The sequence below is a fragment of the Humulus lupulus genome, chromosome X (genome assembly GCF_963169125.1).
Source record: "Humulus lupulus chromosome X, drHumLupu1.1, whole genome shotgun sequence".
Lineage (NCBI taxonomy): Eukaryota > Viridiplantae > Streptophyta > Magnoliopsida > Rosales > Cannabaceae > Humulus > Humulus lupulus.
In genome coordinates, this window is record NC_084802.1 from 65551648 (window position 1) to 65570716 (window position 19069).

The following is a 19069-nucleotide window of genomic DNA, read 5'->3' on the forward strand; positions in this document are numbered from 1 at the left end:
ACTCTTGTCAACGTTCAGGACATGGCTGATAACTGCACGATCTATCCCAGCCATGTCTTTCTGTGACCAGGCAAAAACTTCCTGGTTTTTTCTCAAAAATTCCACCAGTGCATGCTTCATTGTTGCTTCTAAATTTTTCCCGACCTTTACAACTCTGGTCAGGCCTTTTTCGTCAAGTGGGACCTCTCCAAGGTCCTCGACGGGTCCAACATCTTCCTCAAAATCCCCAAAGAGAGGATCTAAATCTCTATCCTCACTTTGGGCAACACCCTATTTGGTGACTCCATCACCGGATTGGGCTTGCGTATCAATGGCCATCTGCAACCTTTCTGGGGGAGTGCTCTTCACCATTCCCTTCTTTGCCTTCGTGACCGAGGCATTGTAGCACTCCCTTGCTTCTCTCTGATTCCCCATCACGCGTCCTACCCCTGCGTCTGTTAGGAATTTCATGGCCAGGTGCCATACTGAGGTGACGGCTCGGAGGTCAACCAGTATGGGCCTTCCGATTACAACATTGTACGCCGAAGGACAATCAACTACTATGAAAGTAGCGAGTAATGTCCTGGTAGCAGGAATTGTACCTGCTGTTACCGGAAGTCTGATTGACCCGGTGGGGGCGAGTCCCTCACCAGAGAAGCCGTAAATCGTTTGGTTGCAGGGCTCCAAGTCCTTGACAGACAACTTCATGCGTTCCAGCGAGGATTTATATAGGATGTTTACTGAACTTCCTGTATCAACTAATACTCTCTTCACCATTATGTTGGCGATTTGAATGTCCACGACCAGCGGATCAGAATGTGGCAACCGGACATGCTGGTCGTCGCTATCAGAGAAGGTTATTTCACCATCCTCTGATCGAGCCTTCTTTGATGCCCTGTCCTCCACAGTCATAATCTCGATGTCCTGGTCGTGACGTAGGGTACAAGCATATCGTTCCCTCGCCTTTCCACTATTTCCCGCGAGGTGCGGGCCTCCACAGATAATGAGTAAAGTGTCAGCTACGGGGTCAGGCTGCAAAGGTGGCGAGCGTTGGCGTGTGGGCGCATGCTCGTTGCCACCTGGAGCCTCTCGTTGGGAATTTCCCAAGGCCCGTACGTATCTTCTCAAGTGTCCTTGTCTGATAAGGAACTCGATTTCATCCTTCAGCTGGTTGCATTCATTTGTATCATGTCCGTAGTCGTTATGATAACGACAGAACTTGGTGGTATCTCTCTTCGAAATATCTTTTCGAATGAGAGCGGGTTTTTTTATAAGGCACACTAGAACTCGTGGCCTGATACACCTCTCCTCGAGACTCAACAAGGGCAATGTAGTTAGTGAACCGTGGTTCATAACGATTTCCCTTGGTGTGTTTATTCTCAGAGGTGGAAGGCTAATTATGCGGCCGTTTCCCCCCATTCTTGCCATTGCCATTGTCGTTCCCGTTGCCTTTGCCATTGGGTTTTGACCCATTGGCGTCTTTGGCGGGATCGGCAGTCCCCTTATCCTTGCTTGGGGGTTTTCCTTCACTGGCGATGGCATCTTCGAGCTTGATGTACCGATTAGCTCTATCCAAAAATTCTTGAGTAGTCTTAACTCCATGCTTTCTGAGGCTACTCCACAAAGGCGTGCAGCGCCTAACTCCCGCAGTTGGGGCCATCATCTTGCCCTCATCACCCACTGTTTTGGCTCCAGCCGCTGCTCGCATGAAGCGCTGGACATAATCCTTCAGTGGCTCTCCTTCTTGCTGGCGTATCTCCACCAGCTTATTTGCCTCAGTTGGGTGCACACGACCCGCATAGAATTGTCTGTAAAATTCTTTTACAAACATCTCCCAAGAAACAATACTTGCAGAAGGGAATTTGAAAAACCACTCCTGTGCAGCATCAGAAAGTATTGCAGGAAAGATCATGCACTGAGCATCTTCGGACACTTTCTGAATGTCCATCGGTATCTCAAACTTGTTGACGTGAGATACCGGGTCACCATACCCATCAAAGTTCGGAAGCGTGGCCATCTTAAACTTGCTAGGAGTTTTTTCCACAGCTATCCTCTGAACGAAAGGAGTGCCCCTTCTCCTGTCGTACTCGATATGAGATGTTCTTCCCCCGACCAGCTGTTGTACTGCTTGGTTTATGGCATCTATTTGGGCTTGCACGACGTCAGGAATCGCCGGGGCCTCTGGTGTTGGGGGAACGTACTCGTCGTGCTATTCCCGGTGATCGTTGAGTACATTCTCAAATCCTCATCTCTTCGCCATTGCTCACTTGCTCCGAGCCGGTTAAAGATGTTATTTTTCCTGGGTTGCCCCCCAGGTTCACGTCTCTCGGGTTGGTCTTCCCTAGATGGCGGGCTTCTGCCCCCACCTCTTTCTCCATTTCTCCGACCAGCATTTCCTCTGCCTGGGTCGGCCTCATTGTAGCCATGGCCATCTCTGAACCTGGACTGGCTATGGTGGGATCGACTGTCCCCTCGGTTGCCTCCTCGGGCTGGAGCTTCTCGAGTGTTAGAGGGTGGCCTGCGTTGGTCGGTAGGTCCCTGTGCATTATCATGTCGTGGGGGGCCCCGGACCGTAGAGCTTATCTCTGAGTTCCTTCTGTTGCCAGAAGGACGCTGCCCTCTGCTCGGGGGGTTTGGCTCTTCGCCCCTATGGCGTCTAGGACTGCGGGGCTACTGCCCGGCCCTATTTTGCCTTGGCTGCGGGGGAATGTCACGACCAGCCTAGGATGGAGGCTACGCCTCAGGATCCCTTGGTGGGACATCCTCCTGAGGCATTGGCGGCTACTCGGGCCTTTGGGGGCTCGAGGGCTGGATCGGCAAGCTAGGATTGGGACCCCTTTGGGATGGCCCATTTGAAGGTTGATCAGGCTGTGAAGCAGGTACAGCCTGATTCCTAGCCAACTGTAGGGCTACTTCGAGGGCTTCCATTGCCTCCCTCTGATGGCAGTCCATCTCCGCCTGTCTTTCACTCAATTCCTGGCGTTGTCACTCAATTTCTTGTTGCTGCCGCACCATAACTTTAGCAGCACTTTCTTGGCTGGCCCTCAGATTGGCCAGTTCATCCTGCAATACCTCTAGGGTATTCCTCAGCGTCTGGGAATCCAGTTCTTCCTCATCAAATTCCAAATGTGGCTCAACTTCGGTCACGTTTGGAGGAGGAGGCAGTTGAGATGGTGCAACGCCAGTCGCTTGCCCAGTCTTCTTTGTTGTTTTTGCCATTTATGCTTCAACAATATCGTATCAAGCTCTCAATGAAAGCACCAGAATGTTGACCCTTGTTTTGGTCAACTGACACGGAGTCAAAATGCTTGATGTGGACAGATATGTTGGAATGAATATTGTAACGACCCCAAATTCGGTATTAAGGCTTAGGGCCTGAGATAGCGTGCCTGGAGGGCATAATGGAATTCTGTGTGGGTTTTTAATGGGTTTTATGCATGATTATGATTTAGTGCACGTTTTATGATTATGTGATTAATTGTGGTGCATGATTATGTGAATTAATATGCATGTAGACCTGATTGAGCATATTTGTAATTTGGCCATGTTGGGCATGACTATGTTGATACCTGTGATCTATGACTCGAGACGATCCTAGAACGAGCGGGTTAGCGGAAAGTCAAAGCGGGAACCTGTACCAGGCTTGGGTTAAGCCTGGGGAGTTAATCGAGAATTTGGGAATGTATTTGGTGATTTATTAGGCATTGGGTAGCGAACGGGAATTATTAGGAACACTTGAGGAATTAGTGGGAATTTGGGTATTATGACTAAAATGCCCTTTATGGACATAAAGGCTTAGAATTGATAAGAGAGGGTATTTTGGTCATTAGGCTTGCAAGAGATAAAATAAAGGAGGCCTTTATACTTAGTGGATTTAGTAGAGAAAATTTTAGGCTGAAAAGAAAGAAAGAAAGAAAGAAGAGAAAAGAAGAGAGGGAAAGCTGAAGGGTTGGCTTTGAAGATTTGGTTTGTGGTTCTCCCACCCTTTTTCTTTGATTTTTCTTGAGGTGAAGCTCAGTGGTAAGCTAGGTTTGTGGATTTGCAAGAGATTAGCAAGATCAAATCAGAGATTTGAGGTAAGTTCTTGAGGTTTTCGGTTTTAGGGTTTTGCTGGTTTTGAACTGTGTTTTTGAGCTAAATGGATGGGGTTTTTGGGGAAAACTGGTCAAGGTTGTAAAGGTGCAAGCCAAGGAGGTCTAGGGTGCAGTTCAAGGTCGAAATTCCACCCACGGTATGATTTCTAAGACCCTATCCTTGTTGTTGATTGATTTTTCTGGTTTTGGGGTTCATTGGGTTAGATTTTGAGTTGTGGGTTGCTTGAGCTTGGGATTGAGTTCTTGGGGTGCTTGGGATGAGTGTGTGGTGTATATATGTTTGTTTTTCAGCTTGGGAAAGAGTTGGACAAGTTTGGGTTCGAAATGGGGGAAGAAAATCGCAAGATGCGATTTTTGGTTTTGCTATGCTGCAACTAGCGCTACAGTGCTAGGCAGGGGGCGCTGTAGCGCTAGCCCCTGTCTGGTGAGGGTGGTTCTGCTTGTAGCGCTACAGCGCTACCTTTTGAGCGCTGTAGCGCTGCACTGTTCACAGAGGGGATTTTTGGGCTTTTGTGAAGGGATTTTGACCTAGGGTTCGGGGCTCGATTCCGCCACTTAGTTTTGGGGATTTAGGACTTCCCGGGGGCTCGGGATTAGTCCCGAGGCTAGGTTTTGGACTTGAGGATTGGTGATGACTTTGACTTGTGGATTTTGCTTAGGTAAGCGCTAGGGCTCGGGTAAGATCGTGCTCAAGGAGTCAGGTTGATCAAGGCTACTTAATCTAAAGGTAAGAAAACCGTAACACCCGAGTTTAGGGCATGGCCCCACTGTGTGATTGTAGGGCGTGGCCCCGGATTGTATTACGTGCAAATGCTTAACCTTAAATGAACCATGATGTGTGTGAATGTTTATTTTGAATGTACTATATGTGTGATTATGATGAAACGAGCGGCAGAGGCCGGGTACGGCATAGGCCGGGGCGGCCGTGGGCCGAAAGTAACACAGCACATGGGATGCTTATATTCAGGGTGGGACCCAAGGGATACATGAGTTATCCTCGCGGTGAGAACCGAAACTCCAGGCTTTGGTAAGGCCTTGGGAGCGGCATGGCCGTACTTGTTTATTATGGTGGTTTTCCTATGTATCAGTGAATTATTGCCAGCTATTTGTTTTGCATATGTTATGTGTTATTTGGGTTTTCTTGCTGGGCTTCGGCTCACGGGTGCTCCGTGTGGCAGGTAAAAGCAAGGAGTCAGTCAACCGGCCATGAGTATGGAGAGCGTGGGGGCGGCGCGTACATGTTCGGCCTGCCCGACTGCTTTGGTTGGGGGCATTTTGTATATGGCTGTATTTAACCATTCTTTTGATAGATGATCAAGTGTAAATCTATTTTGGTGTTGTAAACATTTTGTAAACCTTATTTTGGGATCCCAGATGTTTTATATTTAACGTTTTCAATGAAGTTGACCATTTTAAAAGAATACAGCCTTAAACTCTGGTTTAATCACACTTTTGGTTTTAGAAACCACTTTGAGTCAATTAAATGCACAATTTCTGTTTTAAACTCACTTAGTAACGAATCTAAGGTAGTAGGGCGTTACAAATATAATGACAAAAACAGTAAAGCACACAAGAATTTATAGTGGTTCGACCCCAGAAATTGGTAATAACCTACGTCCACTTGAGCTATTATTGATATGAGATCTCAAAGGAGTGATCAAAGAACTAGGTTTCTCTGAGTTTCACAGACCTGAGAGAGATAAACAATACAATCGTTCATCTAATAGCCAAAAAAAAGTCCCTTCCTTGAGCTATCTTTTTCTATTTATAGGCTCAAGGAGGATTACATGAATTTGTTACAGATATTATCTCCTAATTAATCAGATAATGAAGAATCATAGGAGATAATCTTGGGATTGACTTTGATTCACCCAAGATCATATTGAAATATGCGGAGTGTACGACCATGCTGGTTGTAAGAAAAACTCAACCGCCGCGCCTGTAATGTCTTACTGGTCAATACTCTAACAGAACTCTGCCAGGTGTCAGCCACGTGTTCAGAAATCTCCTGCCACGTCATCCGTGCCTGTTTTTTGGATAACATAACTATTTATGCATGCTTACGTGTATTAAATGTGATTGTGGTCCCGTTTTTGTGAAAAATGGCTGTTTGGTAAATTTGACCCTTTAAGGGTATAATTGTAATTATATGTGTTATATGATTGGAACCACATTATTATGTGGATATATTTTTGATAACTTGCTTAAGTCGATCCTTTAGAGTAATTTGGCAAAAAAGTCACAACGGGGATTTATACTCGGCTCGAGGTGAGCCAAGGGGTATTTTGGTAATTTTGTGTACATCGAGAATTAGTGTAATATTATTGGAGGAAATAATTGTATTTGGAGGGTTGGTAACTTAGTAGGGAACTTAGGACGTTAATTGAGGTTTAGTGGGATTAGTGGCGAAATGATCGATTTGCCCTTGGGGTGTGCCTTGGATTGGATTTTAGATTGAGAGTATAGTGGTCATTTGACCAAGGTAGCAGCAGCCAAAGCACCCCATGTTTGGGAACTCACGACTTCACTTGATTTCTCTCAAAAATTTGGTGTTAGACTCTCATGCTTTCTCCCAAGAGCTCAAGGCTCTTATGCTTGATCAAGAACTTGAAGGATCCTTAGAAGAAATTGGAGGTTCTAGAGGCCAAAGGCTACCAAGGGTTTCACTCTATTAAGCTACAATTTGAAATTTAGAGGACGTGAGCACTTAGATACCCTATTTTGGGAGGAACTAATTTGCAATAAACCTAATTTCGAAAGAATAGATTATTAGACTTTTTGGGAGGACGATTTCGGAGAGCAAGGAATAAACCGTGGAGCATCACCAATTTTTTTTTTCAACAATTCTTTTTCTTTTACCTTTGAATTCTATGTTATTTTCCATTGTTGTTTATGTTTAGAACGATGATTATGAACTAAATTTGTTATTAGGGAATTTAATTGAGTCACTTGAACTCTTATTATGATCAAATGCAAAGTTGATTTTCTTCTTCAATTTTTGAGTCTCTTAGCTATATATGCTTATTGTTTGATATTTTATTGGACATCTAGTATCATAATCTACATGTTTTTGAATCAAAATCTGAAAAGTGAGATTTAATTATGCTTTGATAGGTTAGACATAAGCTTAATCATAGAACGAGAGTATCGTGATTGCTTATGTGGCATATTAAAATTGTGAATGTTAATGCTTCCTAGTTGATGAATTCATCATAGAAATATAGAAAATTCTCATCTAGATCGAGGTTTGTAATTCATAACTTGATTATAAATTGCTTTTGAGAAATAGGTATCTTGATAAGAAGGAGAAAAGGAAACCTGCATTAGTAATTGATAGGAGGGATAGTTGATGAGATTAAAACCCCTAGTTGTGTTAATCTTGAATTTATTTATTGTGTTTCTTTATCTTTCTTTATTGAAATGTACATTAGTTTATGTTGACCACGATTTTGGCCAACGACGAGTAGACGTCAAAATGACAATAAGTATTGAATAGAAAATACGACACCAATAATTTTATAGTGGTTCAACCCCAATTTATTGGTAATAGCCACACTTGGAGTTGTGATATATATATATATCCTACACTTAAGATCATATGAACTTGAGTCAACTGAGTTTCTTAAGGGTAAGTAGAAAAATACAGAGTTTCTCTCTCTAGAGCATGCAAACTTTCTCTCTCTAAGCTCTCTCAGAAAATGCCCTAAGAATGCCCCAAGTAACAGTCCCAAGTTCTCAAAACCAGAGAGCTCTTTTTTTCATTCAAAAGCCCAAACCCCTAAATGATGCCATGAGCCATTTATTTATAGGCTCATAGACCGTACATCAAAAATATCCCTTTGACCTGTTCCTTGGTTCTTCCAACCAACTTTAATTAATAAAATATAAATAAATTCAAATTACAATAATATAGCTATTATTCCGGGATATATGAGAGATTCCCGCGGCAGTTGCAAATGATTCGGGTTGAAGTCGTTACTGAAGCTTTACTAAAGAGTTACTAGATGGTAACTTCTAAGATTCTGATCCATGGACCGACCAAATCCATCCCCGAAGTGACTGGTCGACCAAGACAACCCACTGATCGGCATAGGCAAGCACCTTCTAGCACACCTCTGGTCGGTATAGGCAAAGCACCTCTAGCATACCTCTGGTCTAACATGACACATCTATGGTCTAGCATGACACATTGCTGGTCTAGCAAAACACTTTACTGGTCTAGCAAAACACTTTACTAGTCGGTCAAGAACCTAACCGGTCGGACAGAAACCTTACCTGGTCGGTCAAATCACTTTCTGACCAGGTAAATTCATTTCCTAACTAGTAATATCACAACTCCATAGGTCAACTTCCCACCTTTGCACTTCCTTGGTCAACACATTTATTAACTATTAATGTGTCATTTACTGACCATGCATTGCCACTTATCACTTTTGATTGCCACGTCATTGAACTGAAATTTTGGGGATAACATTTGCCCCCCAAGTTTATAATATGATTTACTCGTCTGATAAACTTTTTCTCTAGAATTTTTTTTTTGAGGTCATCCAAAATCTTCCACCCAGTCAGCAACTTTCACTTTTGTAGTAAACCCACAATTGAACTTTTCTTTTTATGAAAATGGTAGTTATCAGTTTCCCATTTCCATTGCTCCTTCAGGTTCATGGGTATAGGATGATCATTGATGAAATTCAACTTTTTTGATCTTGTTGTAGTACCCCATGAGTAGGAAAACATGTTTGTTCCCCATGCCCTTGAGATTTGTTGTCTCTTCGGATCCTCTAGCGGATCGGTCATTTTCTTGGCCTCTTGAATATGTGTATGACTAATAGGATAGGCCTAGCTCCTTGGAAATAGTTTGTTGGGAAATAAATGCGTATGGTCGTTCAGTCATTTTTATCTAACTGCCCGGACACTCGGACATGCCCCCAAGCTGCTCGGATGCTCGCCACCAATCTGCTCGGATGCGCGCCTAACACCATCCGCTCAGACGTGCACATGAATGCTCGGACGCTCGGACATCTGCTCGGACATGCCTAACACCATCTACTCAGACGCGCGCATGAATGCTCAGACAATCATGCCCCCAAGCTATTCAGACACTCATGCCAGTCGCTCGGACACGCACACCAACCGCTCGGACGCAGCGCCCAGCCGTTCGGCCACTCACGCCAGCTACTCGGTTTTGAATTCTCTTAAGTCCTTGTGCTTGTAAAAACTGGTTCATGCATTTTAGGCACCAAAAATTTCTGATTATTATTGTTACTCTCATACACTTTTATCTGGGTAGTAAAATATTTTTATTGCTTCGAGAAAATATTTTACTGGGTAGCAAATATTTTTACTGCTCAAAGAAAATATTTTAATGGGTAGAAAATATTTTTTCTTTGCATTCATTTATTCGTGTTTGTTTGGTTCATTCTAGGGACTCATCACTGTTAGTCATGCTCAACACCGAGTAGTAGACTATGAAGAGCTGGACAAGATCTTGAATGATCAATTGGTGGAAGCCCAAGCCAAGATTGAAAGTCTGACTAAGTCAGAGAAAGATCTCCAAGGAAAGACTGAGCAGGCTGAGAAAACAATTGCTGACTGATATAGATCGTTGAAGGAGTTGGTTGATGGGAATAACAAGCAATTTTAGGACAATAAGACATTGACCAACCAGCAAATACGGAAGCTGAACAAGCCCCTCAATCTCAATTTTCTCACAGAAGAGGCAAGGGCAGAAGAGCTTGCCAATTGCAAGGCAAAGGCCGCCAAGGAGGCAGCTAATCAAACTGACACTGTGCCGGCCTCTCCTGCTCTATCATTCCAACCAGAGGAGGTTCTGGATCCTGACATGGTGTTGACCAGACAGGGACTAGTTTACCCGACCAGTAGACACTCATAGCCGACCTGAGAGATTCTTGTCCAACAATAGAGTTTTCTACCCGACCAGTGATACATGCTCAGTGTAATGCCCCAAATTTCCTAATAAGGTTTAGGACCTTGATTAGGAGGTCGGGAGGGCCATAATTGATTTATTATGTTATTAAATGATAATATGCATGTTTAGGTGTATTAAATATGCATGTGGACTCATTTCTGAGTAATTGGGAGATTTTCATATTTTGGCCATCTTGGGCATATTTGGCATATATGTGATATGTGTGTGTGGTGCTTTATTATTATTTGGTTATCCTAGGGTTACTCAGCACAAGAAGATCCTAGGAGGTAAGCTAGTGGGAAAGTTACAACGGGATTTATTCTTGACTCGGAGTGAGTCAAGGGGTATTTAGAGCATTACCGGGTTATTGGGTAATGGGAATTAATATTTGATAATAAATTGGGAGTTAGTAAGATCAGGGGGAAATTATGGCGGTTTTGACTATTTTGCCCCCGAGAGTGTTTTCGGGACCCCAAGCGTTAGGATTTGTTTGAGGCTACTTAAGCTTGAAGTAACCCTTTATAGAATAAAAGAATGTTCTTTACGTTCTCTCTCCCTCAAAGTTCCATTTTTGTTCCTCGATCGCATTTTCGAAGGTAACATGAGTTTTAGGACTCGAATTCAAGTGAGGATCGAGGCATAGCGATCCTAGGAAATATTAGAAGCATATTAGCTAGAGGATTTAGTTGGGATTAAACTCAATCAAAGGTAATTCAAGTTTTAAGTTCTACGTTTTTAAAGTTTTTAAGCTTAAATTGGATTTTGTGTTTTGATGTGTTTTTTTTGGTTGATTTGAGACTTGGGTTTTGTTGGTTTTGGATCATGGGGATGTTTGGGAAATTTGATTTTGGGATTTGGATATGTTTATGAAAGGTTTTTAGATGAAGAAATGGAGTTTTTTTGGCTGGGTTTGAGGTCGAGCCGCGGCTCTGTTCTTGGGCGCTACGGCTCAAGCTTGAAGAAGCTAGTGGTTTGGGGCTGATGGACTATTTGAGCTGCGGCTCTATTGGGTAGATCTGAGGCTCTAATTGCTGTCAGAGAAGAGTTTTTGGGCCTGACTTGAGCGGGGCTGCGACTCTAATGGTTGGGGCCACAGTTCAAAAGAGGAAAAGTGACCAAAGTGGGTTTTTAGTCATGGGAACTCAAACCTTAGGCCTCGCGATCATTCCTAATACCCGATTTAGTGGGATTTGATGTCTCGGAGGCTAGGTCTTGGTTCCGGGATTGGTTTTAGAACTTGAACTCATTGGATCACCGTTTATGGTTGTGACTAGGTTATCGCTAAAGGCTTGGAATCGGGATCGTGCTTGTGGCTCATTTATTGGTAACCTGTGCTTGGACCAAAGGTAAGAAAACTGCACCCTGTGTATATGTGACATGCATGGTTATTCTTGATGCATGTTGGATGTCTAAATGTGATGCATGCATGAGAAACATGTGATTAAGGCATGCTATGAGTATTGAATATGAGATTGTTCAGAGTTTGAGCCTCTGTGTTTATGCATGACCCTAATTGTGCTAGTAATTATTGAGTAAGCATGTTGAATGCCCTGTATTCGAATATTTGATATATAATATATGTTTGGTGGCATTGCTTGCTTATATATGGTACTGACTAGTCAGAGATACTGACCAAAGAGTCAGAAACGACATAAGCGTCCTAAACGCAGGGTCGAATGAAGATTAGATCTAATCGATATTAGTGTTGAATGACTCTAAGGCATTAACGCTGGATCGACCCTAAGGTCGATGAATCTTATAAGCGCTTGTCTATTCTAAGACTAATTACTCAGAGCCAGGGCCTAAGGCCTAGGTGACTGCTTGTCACATGGCTAGGGAACAGTGTTCCATGGTTATGACTCTAGGGTCATGAGGAAGGTTATGTTGGTGACTAATCATCATGCACCTATCCTGTTTAAGCAAGTGAAAGGATCACTTATTTATATTGGGAACAGAACCCACCTTAGTGACTTGTACAACTGTCACTCTTCTATTTGGGGCTAAAAGCCCTGAATGATTATTATGATCATCAGTTAATGTGTTATACTCAACATTACGTGAACTCATTTGCCTGCTTGAATAGGGTTATCTCTGCTAGGTGTGTGCCTTATGATTTGATGACATGTTATTACTGTTCATGAGCATATTAAGTTTTCTTGCTGGGCTTCGGCTCACGGGTGCTATGTGGTGCAGGTAAATGAAAAAGAAAGCTAGACCATCCTTGAGTTGGAGAGCTTAGGTGACGATGTGTACATATGCAGCTGCTCGACCACCACGGCCGAGGTTTGAAAGAGGAACTAGGGTTAAACCCTGTTTTGCCGCTTAGATCGGCTGGTTGTAAATATTTTCTTGTAATAGACCTTTAAATTATATTTTTGGGATCCCAATGTATATAATAAACGTTCTAATGAAACGTTATATCTTAACCAAAATTTTTAATCCCTAAACCGCTAATCATACTTAGTTACATAATTTTGGCCAAATGACTCGATTAGCGAGTTTAGCACTGTTTATAAGGCACACTGTAATGGTCCCTGGAGTTTAGGGCGTTACACTCAGCCAACCAGGGAAGTTGTATCTGCCGACCAGGAAACTTTACACCTGACCAGCTGAACTTTGTATCTCGCTGGTAGTGTAATCTTTTTTCTTATACTTTTGTGAAGACAACTGATGCTTAGCAGCTTTGATATGTTTCTCGTATCGCCGAACTATTAGCATTTATACTTTACTTTTCTTTTCTAACTTGACACATTCTAAGTCTTTTTAGACTTAAACATTATAAGTTTTTTGTGAATAGTAAAGTCACTCTGATGTATGCCTTATATTTTCGCATGAGTACTTAGTTTTCTAACTTAGAAATTCTAGACATTTCATAAGTCCCTACTAAGTATACTTTCTCATACTCTTATTACTCTAACATTTTATGAGCATAATGTTTATTGTCACATGAATATCTTCTTTTAACTTGAAATTAAAAAAAATTCCAAGTTACTTAAGCTTTGTTAAACAAGTTAGCTTAATGACCTTTTTTACTTCAAAACTTTACAAGTCAGCCTAATAACAGATATATTAACTCGTGCTCTTATTGCATGTGTTAAATTATATACCAGTATACCCCATGTGCCCCCCAAGTGATCGAGGGTTGAAAGATCCTTTGTCACTTGCTACTTGACCGAATCTGTTCGAGCAGTTAATTACTCGTGAAACACATAAAATATATGGAAAATATTTGAGCAGTTGAACACTGCTTGAACATACCAACCAGTTGAACACTGTTTGGATAATTAACACACATGACCACGCTGCGCATAGTCTCTTTTATTACTCGTAAACAAAAAGGACAAAACGTGTCTAATAACGAGTCTTAAAAAACAAAAATTATTCAAAAATAGATGACTGGTCAGCAAATAACCAGCTCATAAACCAAATTTAAATAACAAGTTAAACAACTTGAAATTAAACTACCACTCTGAAAGCAATATATAGTTATAATATATCCTTAGATGCTCGCCATTCTAGTGGTTCCTGATCAAGCTCCGTTCACCCATTCTGATCCTAGCACTTCAGTTCATGTCAAAGTATCTGGGCATACATCTCCCTTGCTTTATTATTATCCTCAGCCAAGTAGTGTGGGCCTCTACATATAGTGTCTAAGGTAAAGTCCACAAGCCCGGGTTGCAAGGGTGGAGATCTCTGTCGTTTGAACCCAGAATTGTTTGTTGCCTCCTTCTCCTTGGGGTGTCTCTGCCCGGTACTTTTTCAAGTTGCCCGACCGGAGAAGAAATTCTATCTCATCCTTGAGGTGATTGCATTCATTCGTGTCATGACCATAATCTCCATGGAAATGACAAAACTTATTCATGTCTCTCTTACTCATCTCTTTCCTGATGGGTGGAGGTTTCTTATAGAGAACCTCTTCATGACTAGCAAGATATATTTTTGCTCGGCTAGTCGAGAGAGTGGTGTAATTAGTGAATTGAGGCTCATACTTTGTTGGCTTTTCATTAGAACTTGACTTAGCCTTCTTTTCTTCATGGTGGTCAGACCTGTTATTCCCATGTTTCTTTCCACCATTCTAACTGTTTCCACTATTCTTAGGAGGGTCAGCTGATCTACCCGGATTGTTTATGCCATTCTCCTCTTTCTCAATTGCATCATCCAATTTCATATACTTATCTGCTCGGTCAAGAAATTGTTGAAGTGTTGAAATTGGACTTCTATGTATACTATCCCACAAAGGGCTCTGATAAGTTATCCCAGAGGATATGGAAACCATCTTCCCCTTATCTCCTACAGCAATTACTCTATTAGCTTCTCTCATGAATCTCTGTATATAATTCTGTAGAGACTCGTCCTTTCCTTGTTTGATATCTGCCAAGTCGTTGGCATAAACTGGTGGAGTCCGAGCAGCACTGAATTGTCTACAAAACTCCTTCCTGAATGCTTCCCAAGAGGTAATGGAGTTCGACTTAAACTTCCAATACCATTCCTGGGCGGTATCCGACAATGTAGTCGGGAAAACTCTACACCGATAATCGTCACTTACCCCGAGTAGTTACATCTGGTCCTTGAGTTTCCCAACATGTTTAATGGGATCTGCCTTTTCTGTATATACTGGCAACACCGGTGCTTTATATTTTGCCAGTGGTTGGGCTGCTCTAATCCGGGCACAAAATGGGCTGCCACCCTGTTGGTCTATCGCATCCATCCTAGAAGGTCGTTTTGAAAAATCTTGCACTGCAGTCGTTAGCATGTCAAGCTGGGCTTGGATGGCTGGTGCAACTGACGAAGTTCCAAGGTCTTGACCGCCTGGTCGGGCATTACCATTTGGTGCACTGTCATCAAGTATTTCTACTTGACTGGCAGGGCGGTTCAGATTTTTCCCTTCGACTGGGATGGTCCTCTTCTTATTGGTGATAACGTCCCTTAGATCCTTTCGGGAAGCATGTTCTCCTACCCGATCGAACACCGTACTTTTTGATTTTTTAGAGGGCTTACTACGCGAACCTACTCTCTCCCACTATGCTGCTGGTCGGGATGTAGTGGTTGCTTTTCGGTACGTTTCGGGCAGTCTCTTCCTCCTTGTTGGTCATTGCCCTCTTTGTCCTTTGACTGGTCAGTGTGATGACTATTAGCCTCATCATGACCATGCCCATATTTGAATTGTGAAGTCCCCTTATCTTGAGGAGTCCTGGTCTGATCTTGCCTGGGTGGACTCTTTTTACTGCCCGATCGGTGACTCTCTAATCTAGAAGTTTCTGATAAGTGGCTCCTGGAGGTGGTTTTAGAGTTCTCCCTTTGTGTCAAAGCAGTTTCGGATCGGACCACATCATCTTCCCCACCAAGGGGGTTACTCCTGCTTCTGTCCGGTCCCCGAGAATTGGCTCTATCAGTGGTCCTCCGACCAGCATTATTATTTCTTGCTCCCTGTGTGGCAGCTCCTCGTGCTGTGGTCTAGGCATTGGCCCGGGTGAGCTAAGTGACCGTTTCTAGAGCAAGTGCAGCCTCGTGGTGTCGCCGATCGGCCCTCTCCTGTCGTCGCCTAATATCTTCACTCCTGGCATCCATCTTCTGTTTTTGCTGTTCTAACGCAGCTCTCTGCCTGGCCATCTGTAATTACCCAAATTTGCTAATAAGGCTTAGGGCCTTGATTAGTGTGCCTGGAGGGAAATAATTGAATTATTGCTATAATACGTGAATTTGTGTGAATATGTGATTAGAGATGCATGTTTAGGTGAATTAAATATGCATGTGGGCCCCGTCTGGTTATTAGGGGCATGATTGTAATTTTAGCCCGTTGAGGGCATAAATGTGATAATTGTGAATAATTGTGATATATTTGTGATATATCTGTGTTGCACGATCCGAGACAGTCTTTGGGAGCAGTTAGCTAGAAAGTCACAACGGGATTGAAAATCCGACTTGGAGCGAGTCGAGGGGTAAATCGGGGATTAGACATTTTTATGGGGTTATCGGGTTATAGAAATAAATATTTGGAGATATATCTGAGGATCAGATGTTTAGGAGGGAATATTGGGGAAATTTACCATTTTGCCCTCGGGGACGATTTTGGTACCCCGAGGCTTGAGGTAACCTTAGAGACTAAGTTTAATAAAACAAAACATAAGAAGCTTCAGAACATTGTAAACTGACCCAAACCTCTCCTCCTTCTCTCTTGTTTTCTCTCAACCTTACCAGGGGAGGCTTTGCAAATCAAGCTAGGATTGGAGCTTTAAACTTGGAGAATTGCTCATCATCACTTAGAGGTTCAACTAAGCAAAGGTAAGCTCCTAACTTGATGGGTTATGTTCAATTCCTGCTGATGTTTCAGGGTATGCATGTGAGCTAAGTTGAGTCTTGTTCTTGATTGTTTGGTTGAGTTTTGGGGCTAGTCTCTATTAGGTTTTGATGAAAAGGCTGAGTTAGAACTTCTGTTATGAATGTTTAGATTGTTGGGTTGACTTCTATGGATAATTGGCTTGGTTTTGGTAGAGAAAATGGTGAGTTTTTATGGGCTCAAGGGGTCGGGCCGTGGCACTGTTGTTTCTGAGCCACGCCCCTTAGAACACCTGGGCGCCTAAAAGTGGAGGCGCGCTGCGGCATCCTACAAGCAGGGCCGCGACGCTTGTGGGAAAAATGGGGCAGGGCCTCTGGTTGAGCTGGGGGCCGCGGTATGGGTTCTTAGGATCGCGATGCTTAGTGCATCTTTGGGTTTTAAAGAGGTTTTAGGCTCGGGAATTCAATAGTTAAGGCTCGAGATGGATTTTATCACCCGGATTGATAGAATGCAATGTCCCGGAGACTAGAATTATGACCCAAAGTTATTTAATGGATTAAAACTTGATGGATGGATATTTTTGGTGCGTTGTGACTAGGGTTTCAGCGAGGCTCAGACTAGGGGACTGTGCTCGGGACACCGGTGCGTGGAAAGCTCGAGACTTAGGTAAGAAAACTACTGTTCCTATAGAGCTTGAGTTATAGGGCATGGCCCTATACAATTATATTGCAGGGCTCGACCCTATATGACTGTGTTGCAGGGCGTAGCCCTTTGATTGAATCTATATGTGTTTAGGTATCTGTTTAGTTATATTATGTGTACATATAAATGAGTGAACAGCAAGAGCCGGGAATGGCGAGGGCCGAGAACGGCGAAGACCGAGAACGGCAAGGGGCCGGGAGCATCGTTTAGCATGCGGAGTGCGAGTTGCTTGAGCGAGACCCTAAAGGATACCTGGGATATCCTTATGGTATAGACCGCGAACCCAGGGCCTAGTAAAGCGCATGGGACGGTATGGTTGTATGTGTATAGCCTGATGATGGCTTGTATATATGTTAAGGTTTTATATACATATTTTATCTGCTTGTGAGGGTTTTCTTGCTGGGCTTCGGCTCACGGGTGCTCTATGGTGCAGGTAAAGGCAAGAGGAAAGTCGACCAACCTTGAGTATGGTGAGCGTGATGAGCGGCGCGTACATGTCTAGTCTGCCTGGCTGCCACGACCAGGGGTACTTTTTGGAGATGATTATACTGAACTTAAATTTTGTCGTTTAGCCGACGCTAGCTATATTTTTGAATTGTAAATGTTTCTAAACAATATTATTGGGATCCCATATGTTAAACACTTTTTAATGTTCAATCAATAGTTTATTTCTAGTTTTGGCTCTGATTATGGTTTAATTACACTTTTGTCCTAAAACCTCGATTAGCGAGTTAATTGCACGTTTTAAACTCACTTAGTAACGGCTCTAAGGCAGTAGGGCGTTACACCATCTCTTCAGTGAAAGACTCCTGCCGAGCATTGAATTGCATCATCTCCTCTTGGAAAGCGCTTATTGCTCCTTGGAGTTGTTCAACCTCTAGAGTCGTCTCCTCGAGCAAGACCCTGGGCTCAGTCTCAGGGTTCTGAGGTCCAGGACCTTCTGATCTAGCAGGCTCTTTTGATGTGCCTGACTTCTTGGATGCCACATTAGTATTCCTGGGTGCCATAATGATATGATAGTAGTGTGTTTCTTCTCTTCAGGCTCTCAATGAAAGCACCAAAAATGTTGACCACGATTTTGGCCAATGACGAGTAGACGTCAAAATGACAAGAAGCCTTGAATAGAAAATACGACACCAATAATTTTATAGTGGTTCAGCCCCAATTTATTGGTAATAGCCTAATCCACTTGGAGTTGTGATATATATATCCTACACTTAAGATCAGATGAGCTTGAGTCAATTGAGTTTCTTAAGTGTAAGTAGAAAAATACAGAGTTTCTCTCTCTAGAGAATACAAGCTTTCTCTCTCTAAGCTCTCTCAGAAAATGTCCCAAGAATGCCCCAAATAACAGTCCCAAGTTCTCAAAACCAGAGAGCTCTTTTTTTCATTCAAAAGCCCAGACCCCTAAATGATGCCATGAGCCATTTATTTATAGGCTCATGGATGGTACATCAGAAATATCCCTTTGACCGGGTCCTTGGTTCTTCCAACCAACTTTAATTAATAAAATATAAATAAATTCAAATTACAATAATATAGCTATTATTCCGGGATATCTGAGAGATTCCCGCGGCAGTTGCAAATGATTCGGGTTGAAGCCGTTACTGAAGCTTTACTGAAGAGTTACTAGATGGTAACTTCTGAGATTCTGATCCGTGGACTGACCAAATCCATCCCCGAAGTGACTGGTCGACCAAGACAACCCACTGATCGGCATAGGCAAGCACCTTCTAGCACACCTCTGGTCAGTATAGGCAAAGCAACTCTAGCACACCTCTGGTTTAACATGACACATCTCTGGTCTAGCATGACACATTTCTGGTCTAGCAAAACACTTTATTGGTCGGGCAAAACACTTTACTGGTCTAGCAAAACACTTTACTGGTCGGTCAAGAACCTTACTGTTCGGACAGAAGCCTTACCTGGTCGGTCAAATCAATTTCTGACCAGGTAAATTAATTTCCCGACCAGTAATATCACAACTCCATATGTCAACTTCCCACCTTTGCACTTCCTTGGTCAACACATTTATTAACTATTATTGTGTCATTTACTAACCATGCATTGCCACTTATCACTTCTGAT